General features: G+C 41.9%; 1 long non-coding RNA gene across 1 annotated transcript; it reads right to left on the bottom strand.

The window, feature by feature from the left end:
• Window positions 1-409: 409 nt before the first annotated feature.
• On the bottom strand, window positions 410-976 carry LOC127531312 (uncharacterized). The gene is made up of 2 exons (XR_007938380.1): window positions 852-976; window positions 410-748 (listed from the first exon to the last, which is right to left on the bottom strand). It is a non-coding gene; the product is annotated as an uncharacterized LOC127531312 (long non-coding RNA).
• Window positions 977-18,711: the final 17,735 nt, after the last annotated feature.

Here is an 18,711-nt window from a genome sequence, read left to right as displayed (position 1 = left end):
ATGGCCTTCTGCTGGGTGACAGGGGTTACCATGACAACCCAGGCTGATGACCTCATACCCTGACCCTGAACCAGGCCCCCAACAGAACTTCAACCGGACTCACTGCAGGACCAGAGCCCGGGTGGAGATGACCATAGGCCTGCTGAAAGCCCGTTTCCAGAGCCTACGTCTCCTCAGGGTGACCCCTGAGAGGGCCTGTGATATTACTGTGGCATGTGTTGTTCTTCATAATATTACCACTTTTAGAGGAGAGCAACACCCTGCCCTACAAACTGAAGACCCAGATGATGAGCCCATCCACCTGCAGCTATCCAGGACAGCAGAGCAGTCAGAGACACCGTATGCAATAATCACTTTAGAGTTTAAGTCACCATCATCACCACCACAGCAAATAAAGACATGATACACATTTCATTTGCTCTTCTTTATTTCCTACAAATAAAGAGATAGTTCAGTTCATGTTCCAGTAGTTAACATAATTCACCTGTGACCATCACCACCTCTAACTTGTGCTCCAGTATTTCAATTTCCAGATCTGCCCTCCTCATCTGTTTTTTGGATTTTTCTCAGCAAATGCAGTTTGTAAATCTGTTTTACTGATAACTGGGAATACATAGAGGACATTCAGTTATACAGTTGCACATGAATTCCACAGAATGAAGCTCTGGTGTTTCCTGAACATCCATCTCACTGTGTCAGTCTGTGCAGTGGAAGCTGAGGAACCATCCTGCTGCTGTCCAGCCATGCTCTGTTAAAAAGGATGAGAATGTGCAATACTTCAGTGTAGGCTAAATGTCACACTCTATATTCCACCCAAAATGTGAATGAGAAGAGAACTATCAGTAACATACCTCTGTATGCCTTTCTGGATCCCCCTCTGTAAAGGCAGCAGACACAGTTTCATCCTCTTCATCCTAGATCAGTGACATGTTTCAGTAAACTTAAACTACCATTTGGATAAATCTTTGGAGTGTTGCCTACTCACAATTACAAGGTGTGTATATATATATATATATATATATATATATATATATATATATATATATATATATTGCATCCATGACATTTTATACCACTGTTTTACAGGCATCTACTTTCTTTCTGTTGGCTGAGCAGAAGTCTATGTTAGTTTAAATAGGCTTAATTATTTAACAGGACATGATATGGATGCAGACATTTAGGCTATGTGTGGATAAAACAACTGCACAGTCAAACAGCCACTTAATATTTTGGCTACTTTACAATGTAAAACATGATCAACATGAAGTACCTCCATGAGATAATGCCAACGTCTGACCTGTTTGAACAATGTTTTTATATTTCATCTTAAGCTGCTGCCCCGTCTGGATTTCACCTAAATGAAATAACTTACTAGGCTGCCATTCAGACAGTTATTCCCTGTAATATTATTAAGATTACAAAGGACTACATTTAAACTTACGCATTGATCCGGGCTGTTCTCTACGGCGTCTCTCTCTCTTTTGCAGCTGCAGCGGTGTTGCACTTCTTTCTAAAAACGTGTTCAAACTCGCCATATGAGCGCGTTAAAAACTTCCAGTTCAAAAACGCAGCCTTTCGCTTCCCCGTTTCCATGGTGACTCGTCGAATCGGGGTTCCATTGATGCTGTCTTTTCAGACTTGCGGTGCACGCGCGTAACTCCGGGTCAAACTACTCCGAGTTGATTAAACCAACTCATATCAGCCGTTGTGAAACCGAAAACTCAGAGTTTTCTATCTCAGAGTAGATCAACTCAGAGTTGTAGAAGAAACTCAGAGTTTGTAAAACCTGCTTCGTGAAATAGGCCCCAGATCTACAAAGACACAATGCAGCTCCTTCTGACCTTCTCTGTACTTCTCTATCAACATCCTCAAAGCAAATATTGCATCTGTTGTACTCTTTCTTGGCATGAAACCATACTGCTGCTCACAGATGTTCACCTCTGCCCTTAGTCTAGCTTCAACTACTCTTTCCCATAGCTTCATCGTGTGGCTCATCAGCTTTATTCCTCTGTAGTTGCCACATCTCTGCACATCTCCCTTGTTCTTAAAGATGGGCACCAGCACACTTCTCCTCCATTCCTCGGGCATCTTCTCACTATCTAAGATCCTGTTGAACAACCCAGTCAGAAACTCTACTGCTACCTCTCCAAGACACTTCCATACCTCCACAGGTATATCATCAGGACCAAGTGCCTTTCCACTCTTCATCCTCTTCAATGACCTCCTCACTTCATCCTTACTAATCTTTGCTACTTCCTGGTCCACAACAGTCACCTCTTCTACTCTTCGTTCTCTCTCATTTTCCTCATTCATCAACTCTTCAAAGTACTCTTTCCATCTTCCCATCACACTATTGGCACCTGTCAACACACTTCCATCCTTATCCTTTATCACCCTAACCTGCTGCACGTCCTTCCCATCTCTGTCTCTCTGCCTTGCCAACCTGTACAGATCAGTCTCTCCCTCCTTACTGTCCAACCTAGCATACAAGTTCAATTCAATTCAATTCAATTCAATTCAATTTTATTTATATAGCGTCAATTACAGTCAACTCGTCTCAAGACGCTTTACAGAACCCAAATGCCTGACCCCCAGAGCAAGCCCAAAAGCGAAAGTGGCAAGGAAAAACACCCTTTTAACAGGGAAGAAACCTCGAGCAGAACCCGGCTCTATATAGGGGGGACCCATCTGCCTGCTGGCCGGGCGGGTTGAGAAGGACAGAAGAGGGCAAGGGAGAGGGATGGGAGAAGAGGGAGGGGTGGGAAAGCAAGGAAAACACAACACACATTTGGATACATGCATGACAGGATATGTGACACAGACAAAGTATAAGCTAACATTGAAAACTGACTCATAATTTACTCTTATGATGTACGGCTCTAACATTAAACATACTCCATATATAGCTAGCAGTAAAATTCAAACAGTATGTAAGTTAGCATAACAGTATAGTGAAGGCAATGCAGAGTTGACTGGTGGAAAAGGGGAGCTGGAAACAGAGGGCTGGAGGAAGGTCAGCAGCAGCATCCCACAGTGGACATGGTGGAGACTGGACCAGCTGGTGGAACATCAACCGCAGATCTGAAGCATCCAGCTCTGGGACCAGGGACACTCGGAGAAATAGCACAGGGGGAAACAGAGTGAATGTACTGCAATAACGGTATACATATTAAATGTAAAGGTAGATAGAGAAGGGCTCAGTGCGTCAAGAAAAGTCCCCCAGCAGCCTATAGGCCTATAGCAGCATGACTAGAGGCAGAACGAAGGGACGTCCAAGAAGGAGTCAGCTGTGCAAATGAAGACACAAGCCGAACCCCTGTGGGTCACCCAGTCAGCCCCAACTATAAGATTTGTCAAAAAGGAACGTTTTAAGCCTGGTCTTAAAAATAGAGAGGGTGTCTGCCTCCCGAACCCAAACTGGGAGCAGGTTCCACAGGAGAGGCGCCTGATAACTGAAGGCTCTGCCTCCCATTCTACTTTTAGAAATTCTAGGAACAACAAGTAAGCCTGCAGCTTGAGAGCGAAGAGTTCTACTAGGATAATAAGGTACTATCAGATCTTTAAGATATGATGGAGATTGGTTATTAAGAGCTTTATATGTCAGAAGAAGGATTTTAAATTCTATTCTGGATTTAACAGGATTTAACAGGAAGCCAGTGAAGAGAAGCAAGTATAGGGGAAATATGATCTCTTTTGCTAACTCCTGTCAGTACTCTCGCAGCAGCGTTTTGGATCAACTGTAGATGTTTGAGAGAACTATTTGGACAACCCAATAATAAGGAATTGCAATAGTCAAGCCTGGAAGTAACAAAAGCATGAACTAATTTTTCTGCATCAGTCTGAGACAGAATGTTCCTGATTTTTACAATATTACGCAGGTGAAAAAAGGAAGTCCTACAGACTTGCTTTATGTGTGAGTTAAAGGACATGTCCTGGTCAAAAATAACTCCAAGATTCCTCACAGTAGTACTGGAGGCCAATGTGATGCCATCCAGAGTAACTATTTGCTTTGAAAGCGAGTTTCTAAGATGTTTGGGGCCAAATACAATGACTTCAGTTTTGTCTGAATTTAGCAGTAGGAAGTTAAAAGTCATCCAGGTTTTAATGTCCTTAAGACAATCTTGCAGTCTAGCTAACTGATCAGTTTCATCTGGCTTCATAGATAAATACAATTGTGTGTCATCTGCATAACAATGGAAGTTAATACAATGCTTCCTAATAATATTGCCTAAAGGAAGCATGTATAATGTGAAAAGTATCGGTCCTAAGACAGAACCCTGAGGAACTCCATGATTAACTTTAGTATGCTCAGAAGAGTTATTGTTGACATGCACAAACTGGAACCTATCTGATAAGTAGGATTTAAACCAGTCCAGTGCTGTCCCTTTAATGCCAATTGAATGTTCTAGACGCTGTAATAAAATGTTGTGGTCGATTGTGTCAAACGCTGCACTAAGATCTAACAAAACAAGTATAGAGACTAGTCCATTATCTGATGCTATGAGAAGGTCATTAGTAACTTTCACTAGAGCTGTTTCTGTGCTATGGTGCACTCTGAAGCCTGACTGAAACATTTCAAACAAATTATTCCTTTGTAAGTGTTCACATAATTGATTTGCAACTGTTCTTTCCAGAATTTTAGAGAGAAATGGTAGGTTGGATATCGGTCTATAGTTAGCTAACACATCTGGATCTAAAGTGGGCTTTTTAAGCAAAGGTTTGATGACAGCAACCTTAAAAGCCTGTGGTACATAGCCTGTTACTAGAGAGAGATTAATGAGATCTAACATTGAATAATTAATTAAAGGTAAAATCTCCTTGAAGAGTCTAGTTGGGATAGGATCTAAAAGACATGTTGATGGTTTGGATGTAGAAACTGTTGAAATTAGTTCAGAGAGACATATAGGAGTGAAGAATTCTAAAGATTCATCAGGTCTAACAGCCAATTCAAAAGCATCTGTGACATCTGTAGGAAGGGCCAGATTAATTTTATCTCTAATCAGAACTATTTTATGTGTAAAGAAGCTCATGAAGTCGTTACTGGTTAAAGCTAAAGGAATACAAGGTTCAACAGAGCTCTGACTCTTTGTCAGCCTGGCTACAGTGCTAAAGAGAAACCTGGAGTTGTTCTTGTTCTCCTCTATTAAAGATGAATAATAAGTTGTCCTGGCATTACGAAGAGCTTTTTTATAGATTACTAGACTATTTTTCCAAGCCACATACACTTCCTCTGAATTAGTGGAATACCACTTTCTTTCCAGCTTTCGGGATGCCTGCTTTAAAGTCCGCAGCTGGGAATTATACCAAGGAGCAAGTCTTCTCTGAACAAGTCATCGTAAGCCCCTTGTTTGGCCTTTGTCACCTCTACTTTCACCTTACGCTGCATCTCCCTGTACTCCTGTCTACTCTCTTCAGTCCTCTCAGTGTCCCACTTCTTCTTAGCTAACCTCTTTCTCTGGATCCACTCCTGCACCTCCTCATTCCACCACCAAGTCTCCTTATCTCCTTTCCTTCCAGATGACACACCAAGTACTCTCCGACCTGTCTCCCTGATCACATTTGCTGTAGTTGTCCAGTCATCTGGAAGCACCTCCTGACTATCCAAAGCCTGCCTCAACTCTTTCCTGAAAGTCATACAACACTCTTCCTTTTACAGCTTCCACCATTTGGTCCTCTGCTCTGCCTTTGCCCTCTTCATCTTCTTCACCACCAGGGTCATCCTACACACCACCATCCTATGCTGTCTGGCTACACTCTCACCTACCACTACTTTGCAGTCACTGATCTCCTTCAGATTACACCGTCTACACAAGATGTAGTCTACCTGTGTGCTCCTACCTCCACTCTTATAGGTCACCCTATGTTCCTGCCTCTTCTGGAAGAAAGTATTCACTACAGCCATTTCCATCCTTTTTGCAAAGTCAACCACCATCTGTCCTTCTGCGTTCCTCTCCTGGATACCAAACCTGCCCATGACCTCCTCATCATCTCTGTTTCCTGCACCAACATGTCCATTGAAGTCTGCACCAATGACAACTCTCTCACTTCTAGGGATGCTCTGCATTACTTCATCAAGGTCCAACCAGAATTTCTCCTTCTCCTCCAGCTCACATCCTACCTGTGGAGCATACCCACTAACAACATTGAACATCACACCTTCGATTTCTAGCTTCAGGCTCATCACTCGATCTGACACTCTTTTTACCTCCAGGACATTCCTAACAAACTCCTCCTTCAAGATAACTCCTACTCCATTTCTCTTCCTATCTACACCATGATAGAACAACTTGAACCCTGCTCCTAAACTTCTAGCTTTACTACCTTTCCACCTGGTCTCCTGGACACACAGTATGTCCACCTTCCTCCTCTGCATCATGTCAAACAGCTCTCTACCTTTTCCTGTCATAGTTCCAACATTCAAAGTCCCTACTCCCAGTCCTAGACTGTCGGTGTTCCTCTTCTCTCTCTTCCGATGAACACACCTTCCTCCCCTCCTTCTTCGACCAACAGTCGTCCATTTTCCACCGGCACCCTGTAGGTCGACAGCACCGATGGCGGTCGTTGTTAACCCGGGCCTCGACCGATCCGGCATGTAAGTCATACATTTGATTCGCATGTTTGATTTGGCCAAAGTTTTACGTCGGATGCCCTTCCTGACACAACCCTCTGTATTTATCCGGGCTTGGGACCGCCACAATAAGACACTGGCTTGTGTCCCCTTGCGGCTACATTCTGTTTGTTACTGAAACTAAGTGAATAGGTCTTCTTTACTAATGTAATTTAGTTAGCAATATAGTGCAACAAAATTTACAATACTGTCCATCTGGTTGTTACTGAAACTAAATGGACAGTATTGTAATTTTTGCTGCACTATTTTGCTGACTAAATAACATCACTAAAGAAGACCTATTCACACAGAGACAAACAGAGGACAATCAGCACATCTGACAGCACACATGGAAAATGTTCCAACTGACAACATGAGTAAATGAATGAAATACAAGCAGATATAGAAACCCTTCTAACCAAATAAATGAATATCCGTGTGTGTTTTTTTTTTTTATGCCATGTTGTCAGTTTGGTGACAAAACAACCCTAATTTGCTCAATTCTTGCCAGTCAGAATGTATGTAAAGCTGCCTTGCATTAATCTTCATGACCGCTATGAATCTTAATCTGAATTCAGGTTTGTTCTAGATTTTTTGTAAAGATCAGTTGAGTTATTTACATATCAAATCATTATGCAATGCATCATCTAGAAGAAAGCTGAATATGCTGTTTATTCATCGTTGACATTTTTACAAGCAGCCACTTGTTTTAGCACCGTAGAAAAGAAGATGTGTTGAAATTAAATCTTTTTCTTTCATCCATCATTTAATGTAATATTATTTTTTATTATGTATTGATATATCATTTGTCTTTGCATTTATATTGTAAATGATTTATCACTACTCTTGGTATTATTTTTCTGTCTAGCACACATCAATTCTCAATTTTAATTTCATTTTAATTTCATCTAGTTGCTCTCCTTCATTGTTCGGAATCAGTTTTCCTCTAATTACATTGTCTCTCTCTTTTATTTTTAAATTATCAAATGCATCATCACCTAAATTTAATTTCATATGTTTTTCAGTTATAATATTATATAAGTAAACTGACCTGGAGTCGGGCTGCACAGTGGTGTAGTAGTTAGGACTTTCGAATTGCAGCAAGAAGATCCCTGGTTCAAATCCCGGTCTGGTCCTGGGATCTTCCTCTATAGAGTTTGCATGTTCTCCCTGTGCATGCGTGGGTTTTCTCCGGGTACTCCGGCTTCCTCCCACAGTCCAAAAACATGCTGAGGTTAATTGGTTACTCTAAATTGTCCGTAGGTGTGAATGTGAGTGTGATTGTGTGTCTGTATATGTAGCCCTGTGACAGACTGGTGACCTGTCCAGGGTGTCCCCAGCCTTCACCCGAGTCAGCTGGGATAGACTCCAGCACCCTCCATGACCCTAGTGAGGATAAAGTGGTGTATAGAGGATGGATGGATGACCTGGAGTAACCCTGACCTGGAACCCCTGTTATTCTGTGGAGGGCTTTTGCTGGATCACTGCATGTCAACATGAAGCTGTTCTGAGTGATCAACTTTATCTTATGATGAAACAGTTCAATCCGGATGATGGAGGTCTCTTCCTGGATGATAATGCTCCCATCATCAGGGGTTTACTGAACAGTTCCATGAAAATGATGTGAATCTTGTGATCTGGTCTTTACGCTCTCCAGATTCCAACCCAACTGGACACCCAGAGAGAGAGTTTGGACTGAAATGTTTTCAGCTCTCTCCAACACCATCTTCAAAATAATGAAAAAGATCTTTTGAAATGACGGTCCTCCATCCCTCCAGCAGCGTTCCAGATCTGTTTGGGCAACACATGGTGGCCCAACATCTTACCAAGACACAGGACCTCTGGGGTACCACCACCATGTTGGCAGTGAATTCTTTGGGTCTTGTGGGTTGTGGGATTGATGATCAGGCTTGGATCCTCAATCGGATTGAGATCTGAGGAGGCTGAAGGCGCTTTGTCATGTTCCTCTTGGCCGGTCTTGAGCAGATTCTGTCATGTGACAAGATGCATTGTACTGTTGGTAGAGGCTGCTGCCATGGAGTGCTGCTGCCACTGAGGGTCTGCAACAATGTCTTTACCCGGTCTGTATCACCACAATGCCAGTCCTACCCTCTTTTGTACCATTCGCACAGGATTAGTATCATCTGGGGATCTCTGGTAATTTGTAAATTCCCCCCCATGTCTGTGTTTCCTCCACTTCATTCACACGTATGTATTTTTCCTAAATTTACTGACCTTACAGCCTGGATATGATGTCAAATCGGTGCATGTCTGATGGGTCACTGAATACACTCTGTGTCCTCCAAAATTTCCCACTTCCTGCTGAGCTGATTTGACCATTTCTGTGAATGGTCCATAGATCTGTTCTATATAGGCCCACTCCTAAAATGCTGTCAGTAATTTCCACCGCAGCCTCCATAATTCAACCAGGAAAGCGGTAGAAAAGATACCCCCTATAAAATACCCCTCAATCACTGAGATGCAGATTCACACAGGACTTGTATTATCACAGGATGCCAGTGTTTGGTGAATTATGGTAGGTAATTTGTGGGGAATTTTTACTTTACAAATTACAGACATGGCACATTCTCATGGGATTCAGATCACAGACATCCTCTGCAATTATTACAAATCACCAGAGGTCCTGAGGTAATACTGATCCCATGTGAATAGGGCTGTTGTCATGTCTCCTCCTGTTCTGTCACATACTGTTTGTCTGGCTTCACCAACTTAAAATCCACAAAGCTTCCCAAAAACTCCAAATATTATTTACTTTGTCTGCTTATTTAAACTGTCAGTCCTCCGTTACACCTCAATCCTTCCTTCTGTAGGAAAACCAAACCAGACCGCAGTTCTTCACCTCTGTGGGCTCCAAAATACATTTGATTAGATTTTTTCCGCTACATGTTGCTCCATATTATTTCATTAAACACACACAGAGGGGCCTTGGGTTTACAGTACGAAACTGACAAAAATGTAGTGGGCTTGCTGAAATCCACCACAGTAAGGCAGGTAATTAGTGTTAACGATCAAATTGTGTCATGATTTTCATGTTGCTATTAATTACCTCATCACTTGCACAGGCTGGGAGAAACATAATTCCTGAATGTGTCCCTCTAACTTTGCTGAAGAGATTATTTATCATCATGGGTTGTAATTATACCTGGGGCTCTGCGCATTCAAATGGATTTGCTGCGGAGCTGATAGCATAAATGTTTGATGAGATGTTTTCATTGATGTGTGACTGGCTTTGCATTATAGCCAGAGAGAGGCTTACAGGTTCCCCTCATCACTGATAGTGTTTGCCTCAATCACTGCTGATAAGATCACAGACTGGGGAAGAGGGCTTTTCACAATATACTGATTCCACACAAATATCTCATTTGTCAAAGGTCAGCTGTGTGAAACAAGCTGTGAGCGATTACTGTCTGCAACCCAGCGTTCAATCAAACAGGCCTCCTGGGTCATTGATATGCAGCTCTAAGAACAAACTGGCATGTCCTTGGGTGTCCTAAGAATTGTCTCAAACAGAATCAGTTTTATTTAGGAAAAACAAATTAAAAATTTGCCATTTGTGCAGCACAAAACTGTTTATCCTGACACGGTTGATTTTGACAAAGAAAAAATCCACCAGAAGGACAGATGTTAGGAGGAGCAGCAGAGCACCGATCCCTCCTCCAGGGTTGACAAACATGCATTCAATTTCAATTCAATTCAATTTTATTTATATAGCGTCAATTACAGTCAACTCGTCTCAAGACGCTTTACAGAACCCATATGCCTGACCCCCAGAGCAAGCCCAAAGGCGACAGTGGCAAGGAAAAACACCCTTTTAACAGGGAAGAAACCTCGAGCAGAACCCGGCTCTATATAGGGGGGACCCATCTGCCTGCTGGCCGGGCGGGTTGAGAAGGACAGAAGAGGGCAAGGGGGAGGGATGGGAGAAGAGGGAGGGGTGGGAAAGCAAGGAAAACACAACACACATTTGGATACATGCATGACAGGATATGTGACACAGACAAAGTATAAGCTAACATTGAAAACTGACTCATAATTTACTCTTATGATGTACGGCTCTGACATTAAACATACTCCATATATAGCTAGCAGTAAAATTCAAACAGTATGTAAGTTAGCATAACAGTATAGTGAAGGCAATGCAGAGTTGACTGGTGGAAAAGGGGAGTTGGAAGCAGAGGGCTGGAGGAAGGTCAGCAGCAGCATCCCACAGTGGACATGATGGAGACTGGACCAGCTGGTGGAACATCAACCACAGATCTGAAGCATCCAGCTCTGGGACGAGGGACACTCGGAGAAATAGCACAGGGGGAAACAGAGTGAATGTACTGCAATAACGGTATACATATTAAATGTAAAGGTAGATAGAGAAGGGCTCAGTGCGTCAAGAAAAGTCCCCCAGCAGCCTATAGGCCTATAGCAGCATGACTAGAGGCAGAACGAAGGGACGTCCAAGAGGGAGTCAGCTGTGCAATGAAGACACAAGCCGAACCCCTGTGGGTCACCCAGTCAGCCCCAACTATAAGATTTGTCAAAAAGGAACGTTTTAAGCCTGGTCTTAAAAATAGAGAGGGTGTCTGCCTCCCGAACCCAAACTGGGAGCAGGTTCCACAGGAGAGGCGCCTGATAACTGAAGGCTCTGCCTCCCATTCTACTTTTAGAAATTCTAGGAACAACAAGTAAGCCTGCAGCTTGAGAGCGAAGAGTTCTACTAGGATAATAAGGTACTATCAGATCTTTAAGATATGATGGAGATTGGTTATTAAGAGCTTTATATGTCAGAAGAAGGATTTTAAATTCTATTCTGGATTTAACAGGATTGACACATTCAGTGTCATAAAATACATAGGAACAGTAAGATGGGGCGCTTCATGCATAAACTACCAACACAACTGTTCTGAAATAGTTAAATGATTGTGTTAATGCTCAGTGCTGCTAGAAGATCCCCGGTTCATGTCCCAGCCTTCCTGGGATCTTCCTGCATGGAGTCTCCATGTTCTCCTGTACATGTGTGGCTTTTCTCCAGGTTCTCCAGCTTCCTCCCACAGTCCACAAACATGCTGAGGTTAACTGGTGATTCTAAACTGTCTGTAGGTGAGAATGTGAGTGTGATTGTTTGTCTCGATGTTCAATTCAGTTCAGTTCAATTTTATTTCTATAATGCCAATTACAGGTCAAATTGTCTGAAGATGCTTTACGGAACCCATATGAACCCCCAGAGCAGCCCTAAAGCAACAGTGACAATGTGTGATAGACTGTTACCTGTCCAGGGTGTCCCCTGCCTTCACCCTCAGCTGGGATAGACTCCAGCACCCCCCATGACCCTGATGAGGACTAAACAGTGTAGATGATGGATTTAGGTGAGTAAAGACAATCTGTCAAGTTCAGTAATATTCTTATATTTACAGTTTGTCTTTTATACCAACATAAATACTTCAGCCAAGTTGTAACTAAATTTTTAGGAAAATTACATGAAACAAACAAGGACATAGGCAGGAGCATGCAGATGAACCAAAGCATTCTGACCATTCACAGATGAAGTAAATAACAGATGCAGCAATGGTTCCCTCCCAACAGGGTTTTTGTTCATTACTTGGTCTTCGATCAAAAACCCCATTGGAAGCAAGGAGGCAGATGTAATCACTATATTCACACTGCATTGTGTTTTCCTGGTAATGCCAACCCTTACATTACATATCACAAAGCAAACTATTTTCATTTAAATTTAGAATGGCAAAAATATAAATATTTTAAAATAAATATAAAAAAGGCCCATGGACAGTGAAGATTATGGAGAGACTATAAAGAACAAAGCCAATTAAAGAACATTTTGAACAAAAGCTACTAAAAAAGGGGTTCCATCACTGCTGGGGATACAGGTGCTCCAAACCCCTGGTGTGCAGAGAGCAGCTAGCGATGGAGACGATGAAGCCAGCAGAGTTACTCTGGCATTCAGACACAAAGCATCCTGCTCTGAAGCTGTGGACTGTTTCGAGAGCAGCAGATCTAAACAAGACAATTAGAAGCAAGTGGCAAAGTTAGCAGCCTCAGTTCAAGTTCCAAATAAACTAAATAAAAAAAGTAGAGCCAGTGACAGGTGAAGTACGTGAGATGGATCTGGAGATGTCCTGATCTGATCTCAGCGATCCAGTTAGTGGCCGATTGAAGCTTTTTTTAACTGCTTGGTATTGGCTTTGTTTATATCCACTGTGACACAGGGAGAACACATTTCTTCTTTTCATTTTTGTTCTTCTTCTTCTTTTGATTTAATTGGCAGCTGGTAAACCAGGTTTAAGGTGAATTACTACAACAGGAGATCACAGTTTGTGGCAGGACACAGCTGAAAATTGTACATGTAAAAACAAAAACAGTCAAAACAGTCACTTGGACTGTCTGCACTGTGACTATTTCGACAGGAGTTTGATGTAGAAATGAAAAGTAAACACTCACAGTGAGTTGACTCTGGTAACTCACATCGGGCTAAATGAGCAGTCCACCGATGTGGTAGAATCCAGATTTTCACCATCTTAGAGCTTTGAGGGCCACTGTACATTCTCCACATGTCTTGTTTCAATGCAAGGCTTTGCTAGAAAACCTTGAGTCAACCATAAAACTGCTCTTCAACAATTCAAGGAGCACGACAGAGTCGATCTATACTTGAGGGAGTTTTGAAGTCCAGGGGAAATATCTTGCATACATTTTTAGTATAAGAAAAAAAAAAGAAGTAATGCTTTTCATGTTCATTATGATTATGTCTTTATAGTTATTTATTATGGAAACAATCATTTAATAATAAAAAATGACTGGATATCACTAAAATGTCAACTAAATGAGCATCCAAATTTAACACCAACCACCTTCTAATGAGCTAATCAATAATAAAATGAGCTGATTCAGAAGCTGTGTTCTTTTTATGAAGTTGAGATGATCATGACAGATGTTTCTTTGTTGGAAATATATCAAAATATATATGGAAAATAAGAAATTGCATCTGTGTCTGAGAAATCACTTCCAACTCAGTTCCCCGTTCCAAAAACACCTCTCCAGGAAGTGTGTTAATTCCAGATCACATGACCTGCTCCACATGATGTCATTTCCTCCTGAAGAAAAGACTGGAAGACTCCAAGGCTTTCTGACTTATTTAGTATAAAATAGTCAACAGGTTTACTACAATATCTGTAGAAATAACTTTCAATTTTACCCAATTGTATAGACAATATTTAGAAGAATCTTTCTGTAAAAATGCCATGTGGTGTTTGGTTATAGGCGGCCATGTTGTTCTTAGGCCTGAAAACAGCAAAAATGTCAACTATGGAGCAAAAAGTCCCCCAATCATAGTATACTGACAGTCAATAGAAACTTTGAGGTAGAAATGTAGGCAGAATTCTACTTATAGGGGGTTGTAATTATTCATTGTGGATTTACTGATGATCTAGTGCCCTGGTAGTTGAGATAATGATGAGTTGTCATTTTGTCATGATTCATTGCACATGGGTTGGTCACTTTGCAAAAGTGAACCAAATACACACCAAGCAATACTCAGTGAGTATCTGCACAATGTGAGAATGGGTTTGAAGGCCTATATAAAGGCCCAAAAAAGGCCCCCATTGTTAGTCCAGTGAACAGCATCATGCCGCGTCTATCCAGCCCGATCTCACGGGGATTCGTGAAACTGTCACGTAAGTTTTAGTTTCGGTTTCGTGTGCACCAACACGATTTCGTCATGTTTTTCGTGCCGCTCACCACGAAATGCGCACCAATGTATTTTAAACGGCGGACTTTTCGTGCCACTCAGAACGTATTTCAAAAGAATGTGTATATTATATTTTTAATGTAAAACCGTGGCGAATCCAACGCTATATTTTGCATGACATCATCCCTAAACATAACCCTAACCATAACCCTAACCATAACCTAACCATAACCTAACCATAACCTAACCATAAGCCGGTGGTACACTTACCAATTTGCATAGGAATTTCAAGAATGTCCGGCGGCCGGCGGCCGCAAACGCGATCACACAAGCAGTATACGCCGATGGACAGCTTAGATCGTCATGAATCCGCCGGTATAAACCACTTTCGGATGTGATTACCACAGCGAAAAACATTTCGTGGTGAGCGGCACGAAAAACATGACGAAATCGTGTTGGTGCGCACGAAACCGAAACTAAAACTTACGTGACAGTTTCACGAATCCCCGTGAGACCGGGTTGGTCTATCACATGAACAACGTCTCCGGGCACTGGGTATGGTGGAGGCCGCTTTGAGCTACAGTGATGTAGCCAGGCGTATGGGCTGTTCCCAACCCACAATCAGAAGCCTGGTCCAAAGCATGCGCCGACGGATTGCTGCCTGCATCCAAGCAAATGGAGGCCATACTCGGTATTGACTGTTGTGACTTTGTGTTTGGCAGGTGCCGTTTTCTTTTGTGAAATTCTTTATTTTGAAATCATTCTTGAAACTTTAGATTTTTGTTTCTGTATGCCAATATGCTAAACAAATGATTCACATGAAGAAAATCCAGTTTTGGGCTTCAAAATGAAAATTATGTTGAAAAATATGCTCTCAAAGTTTTTAATGACTGTCAGTGTATAATGATCCGACAAAGAGTCCAACGTCTTGGCCGAACTTCCAAATTCTCCAGATCCCGGTTTGAATTAAGCATCAGAGCTGGATAGCCCACCCTGCAAACCGCAGGACCCAAAGGATCTGCTGCTGATGGCCTGGTCCAGTCACCCCACACACTCCCAGATGTCCTGAGTCCATGCTCTGACTGGTCATAGCTGTTTTGGAGATGCTATACTGGTTAAGATGGTTTTATTGTTGTAGCTGTTTGGTCTGTTTTCCCCAATTTCCTATTTAAAATGAGTCAAACCTAATTCTGGCATTGCAGCATCCACCGAGCTGCATGGTGACACAAAGAACTTTTAATCCAGCTCAGTAGGAAAGCTGCTGTGAGTCAGTGATCTTATTGGACGGAGTGACAGGTGTGGAACTGCTCAATGAAATATGGTTTAGCTAATCCAGCACTCTGTCCAATTATGTAGAGCTAAGGTGGAATCGTTTAAATCAAAGCTGAATGTCAGTTTGTCTGGGAGTATGTGAAACATTCTTTATTTAAGTAGCTGCTTTGTGGTCAAAATTAAAGCTGTGCCAGCCAAAATATTTACAGTTTCAATAAGTCAAATGTAAAAATAGCTAAATGTTCCAGTGAAAAATAGTGCTGACTGGAGATCAAAAGTCAGATATCGCCAACTGATATGAATACTGAACAGACCCAGTGTTTTCACCAGTTTTTAATTTATCACGGTTTCATGTCCAGGCCTGCAGACTCACTGCTGCAGTTTGGCTGACAGTTACACAACTTTAACTCTATGTTTATTGTTTCCACACATCTTCTCATTTTTGCTGTAATACTATACACACATTCGTAACACAAGAAATGTAAAACACACCGATTTAGTTAGAAAGACAGACAACAAATAAGATAAGATAAGATAAGATAAGATAAGATAAGATAAGATAAGATAAGTCCTTTATTTCTCCCCATACCAGGGGAAAGTCACATTGTTACAGCAGCAATAAACGTAGAATCAAAATAAATGGAGACTAGTCTATATTATGTTTGTGTGATTTGCACCTGAAATACAGAAAAACACCAAACACTGAACATGTAAACAGTTTTTACAGTATCCCAATGCAGATCCATGCCTGCAATGACAGCATCCAGACCCCGATATGAACAACTTCTCTGATGCTCAAACACTATTAAAAATACATCATTGAGACACACTGTTGCACCAGCTGACATGTTCCTTTCACCTTTAACACAGACACATACTCAGTTATTAAAAGTCACTCCCACACAAACGTTTCTGCACCACAAATAGTAGCTGGAACGCCAAATGGTAATTAATCCCATTGCTGTAAATGGTTGCCAACAAATTTCCTCCATTTAGGGCTGATGGTTTCTAAGGACAGCAGTGACCAGCTCTCTCAGGGAACTGTTTAAGTGTTTGGTTTAAAGTGTGCTTGATGCTGTTGTGTTTGATTGAAAAATGTGACCTGACATTTTTGGTTTACTTCCTCCAGTGACACATTTAGATTCTCCTCCCTCCAGGAGCCGCTGTAAATAGCTGCAAACCCAGATGTCAAACATCTTGTCGAAGTATACACTACAGGTTTTCAACACTCTGAGGTTACACATGCGATGATTTTGGCCAACCACCAGTCGACTCCCACGTGCCCCGGTGGCTGTAGCTCTGTAGCTGACCCTGACCTCTGACCTGCTTATGGAACAAAACAAGGGAAATAAATAGAGTATTTCCCCACAGGGACACTTGAAGTACAGCATTCCATTAAAAGTTCATTGGCTTTTATCTTGTATTACACAGAGAGACTCAGCTCATGTGCGTAGTTCTTTCATAAATGACATTCTGCCTGCATCAAAGGTGAAGGAGACAGTACAGGCTCGTCTCATAGACCCCCCTCACCGCTCAGACACCATCGTTCTCACATCAAGCTGTTTCAGGAAGAATGTCACAGTTTGCTGGGAGGTTGATGATTATAAGAAGAAGTGAGAAGCATCCACCTTGAAAAAAAGATTAGAGTACTGAGGCACAAAATAAGCATTGAAGGTAAGTTCAAATGAGCTACTTTTTCATTTGTTCCTTCCTGGTGTACATTAGAGACACCGCTGTTGTAGATACTACACACCCTACAGTGGTTACTGGAGGCTTCAGGGTCTGATTGGTATGCTAGTCGTGTTCTACAACCTGATATTACAACCATGAAACCTTGGCAAGCAAGATAAGAAGAGATGAGACAGTTTGGTAGAAAGCATTATTATTGTGGCAGCCACATTAATGAACATTACTGAATGCAAAGGCAATTAATTACTGCTTGCATCATCACCCTGTAAAAAGTGTTCAATTATTTTTTGATGCACTCTGTTGCACTCAGCGAGCCTTGTGGAGTGTGCTCAGGCTGACAAAATGGGTGCTGGCAGGGAACCAGCTAAACTGTGGTTTCACTGCCTAATGGCTATTGTACTGGCAGGGCAGATGGTATTTCTTGACAGTGGAGATGCACTGAGGTCTGCTGCAGCAGAGGTGACACTGTTTCATTTCTTTTTTTACCCTGATGATCCATGTTTGCAGCAGCTGGACACCAGAACACCAGAACGTATTCTCTGTAGATGTGGATGTTCCGTCTCAAACGGATTAAAACTGAAACGTCCCCCAAACAAGGAAGCAGATCAGAATATAGAAATAAAGGGGTTGGATCCTCCTTTTCTTTCCACAGAAGGCATGAAGTAAAGTCTGAGAAAGGCTTTATTTATGGGTCAGTTATGTTGTCTGTACATCTTCGCACCAGTACGGTGTGTGGCAGGAAAAAGGTTCTGTTGGAAACGTGCTGAGCTCTTATTTTTGTACAAGGAACTGTATCTTTAGTCCTGTATACCACTGGAATCAGCCTGTCAAATAGTCCTAAAGTGTCCCAAAACATCTGTTTTCATTCAAGTGGCACTGCCCTCTACTGGCAGCAATAGTGATTTAGATGGGAACCGTGGTGACCTTTATTTGAAGGCCTGTCAAGATCAGAATTGTAGAAATGCCACTAAATTGCCTATTGTTTGTCGGTTGTTTTCCACAAAATTACTGTGATTTGATGTAAAACGTCCTGCCTCAAATGCACCTATAATGTAACTTATTGTCTCACTGAAATTTTGTGTAACTGTTAGCAGCTCTGATCCTTCCCCATCTGTCTTCACACGTAGAAGATGGGAAACGAAGCTGCTGTCTGGAGGAGATATCAGCTAAATTATCTGCAATAAACTTTAGTTCATCCGTAAAACAGCAACCAAGAGAAAAGCATTATATATTCTGCTTACTAAGATGGCTGGTGCCACGTCAAACATTTTCATCACTTTGCCTGCCAGCGGTTTTAATATTGTGGCTGAACGGTGTCTGTATTGTAAGTCCAATGCACTAGTTTGGTGGGAGAATGCAATAGGCTGTACACACATCAGGAAAACGGATGTATTTATATAGCGCGTTTCTCCAAAGCGCTTTACATGATACA

Source organism: Acanthochromis polyacanthus, chromosome 20 (genome assembly GCF_021347895.1).
Source record: "Acanthochromis polyacanthus isolate Apoly-LR-REF ecotype Palm Island chromosome 20, KAUST_Apoly_ChrSc, whole genome shotgun sequence".
Taxonomy (NCBI): domain Eukaryota; kingdom Metazoa; phylum Chordata; class Actinopteri; family Pomacentridae; genus Acanthochromis; species Acanthochromis polyacanthus.
The sequence above is the reverse complement of the archived record's forward strand: the minus strand, read 5'-3'. Positions and strand labels throughout refer to the sequence as shown.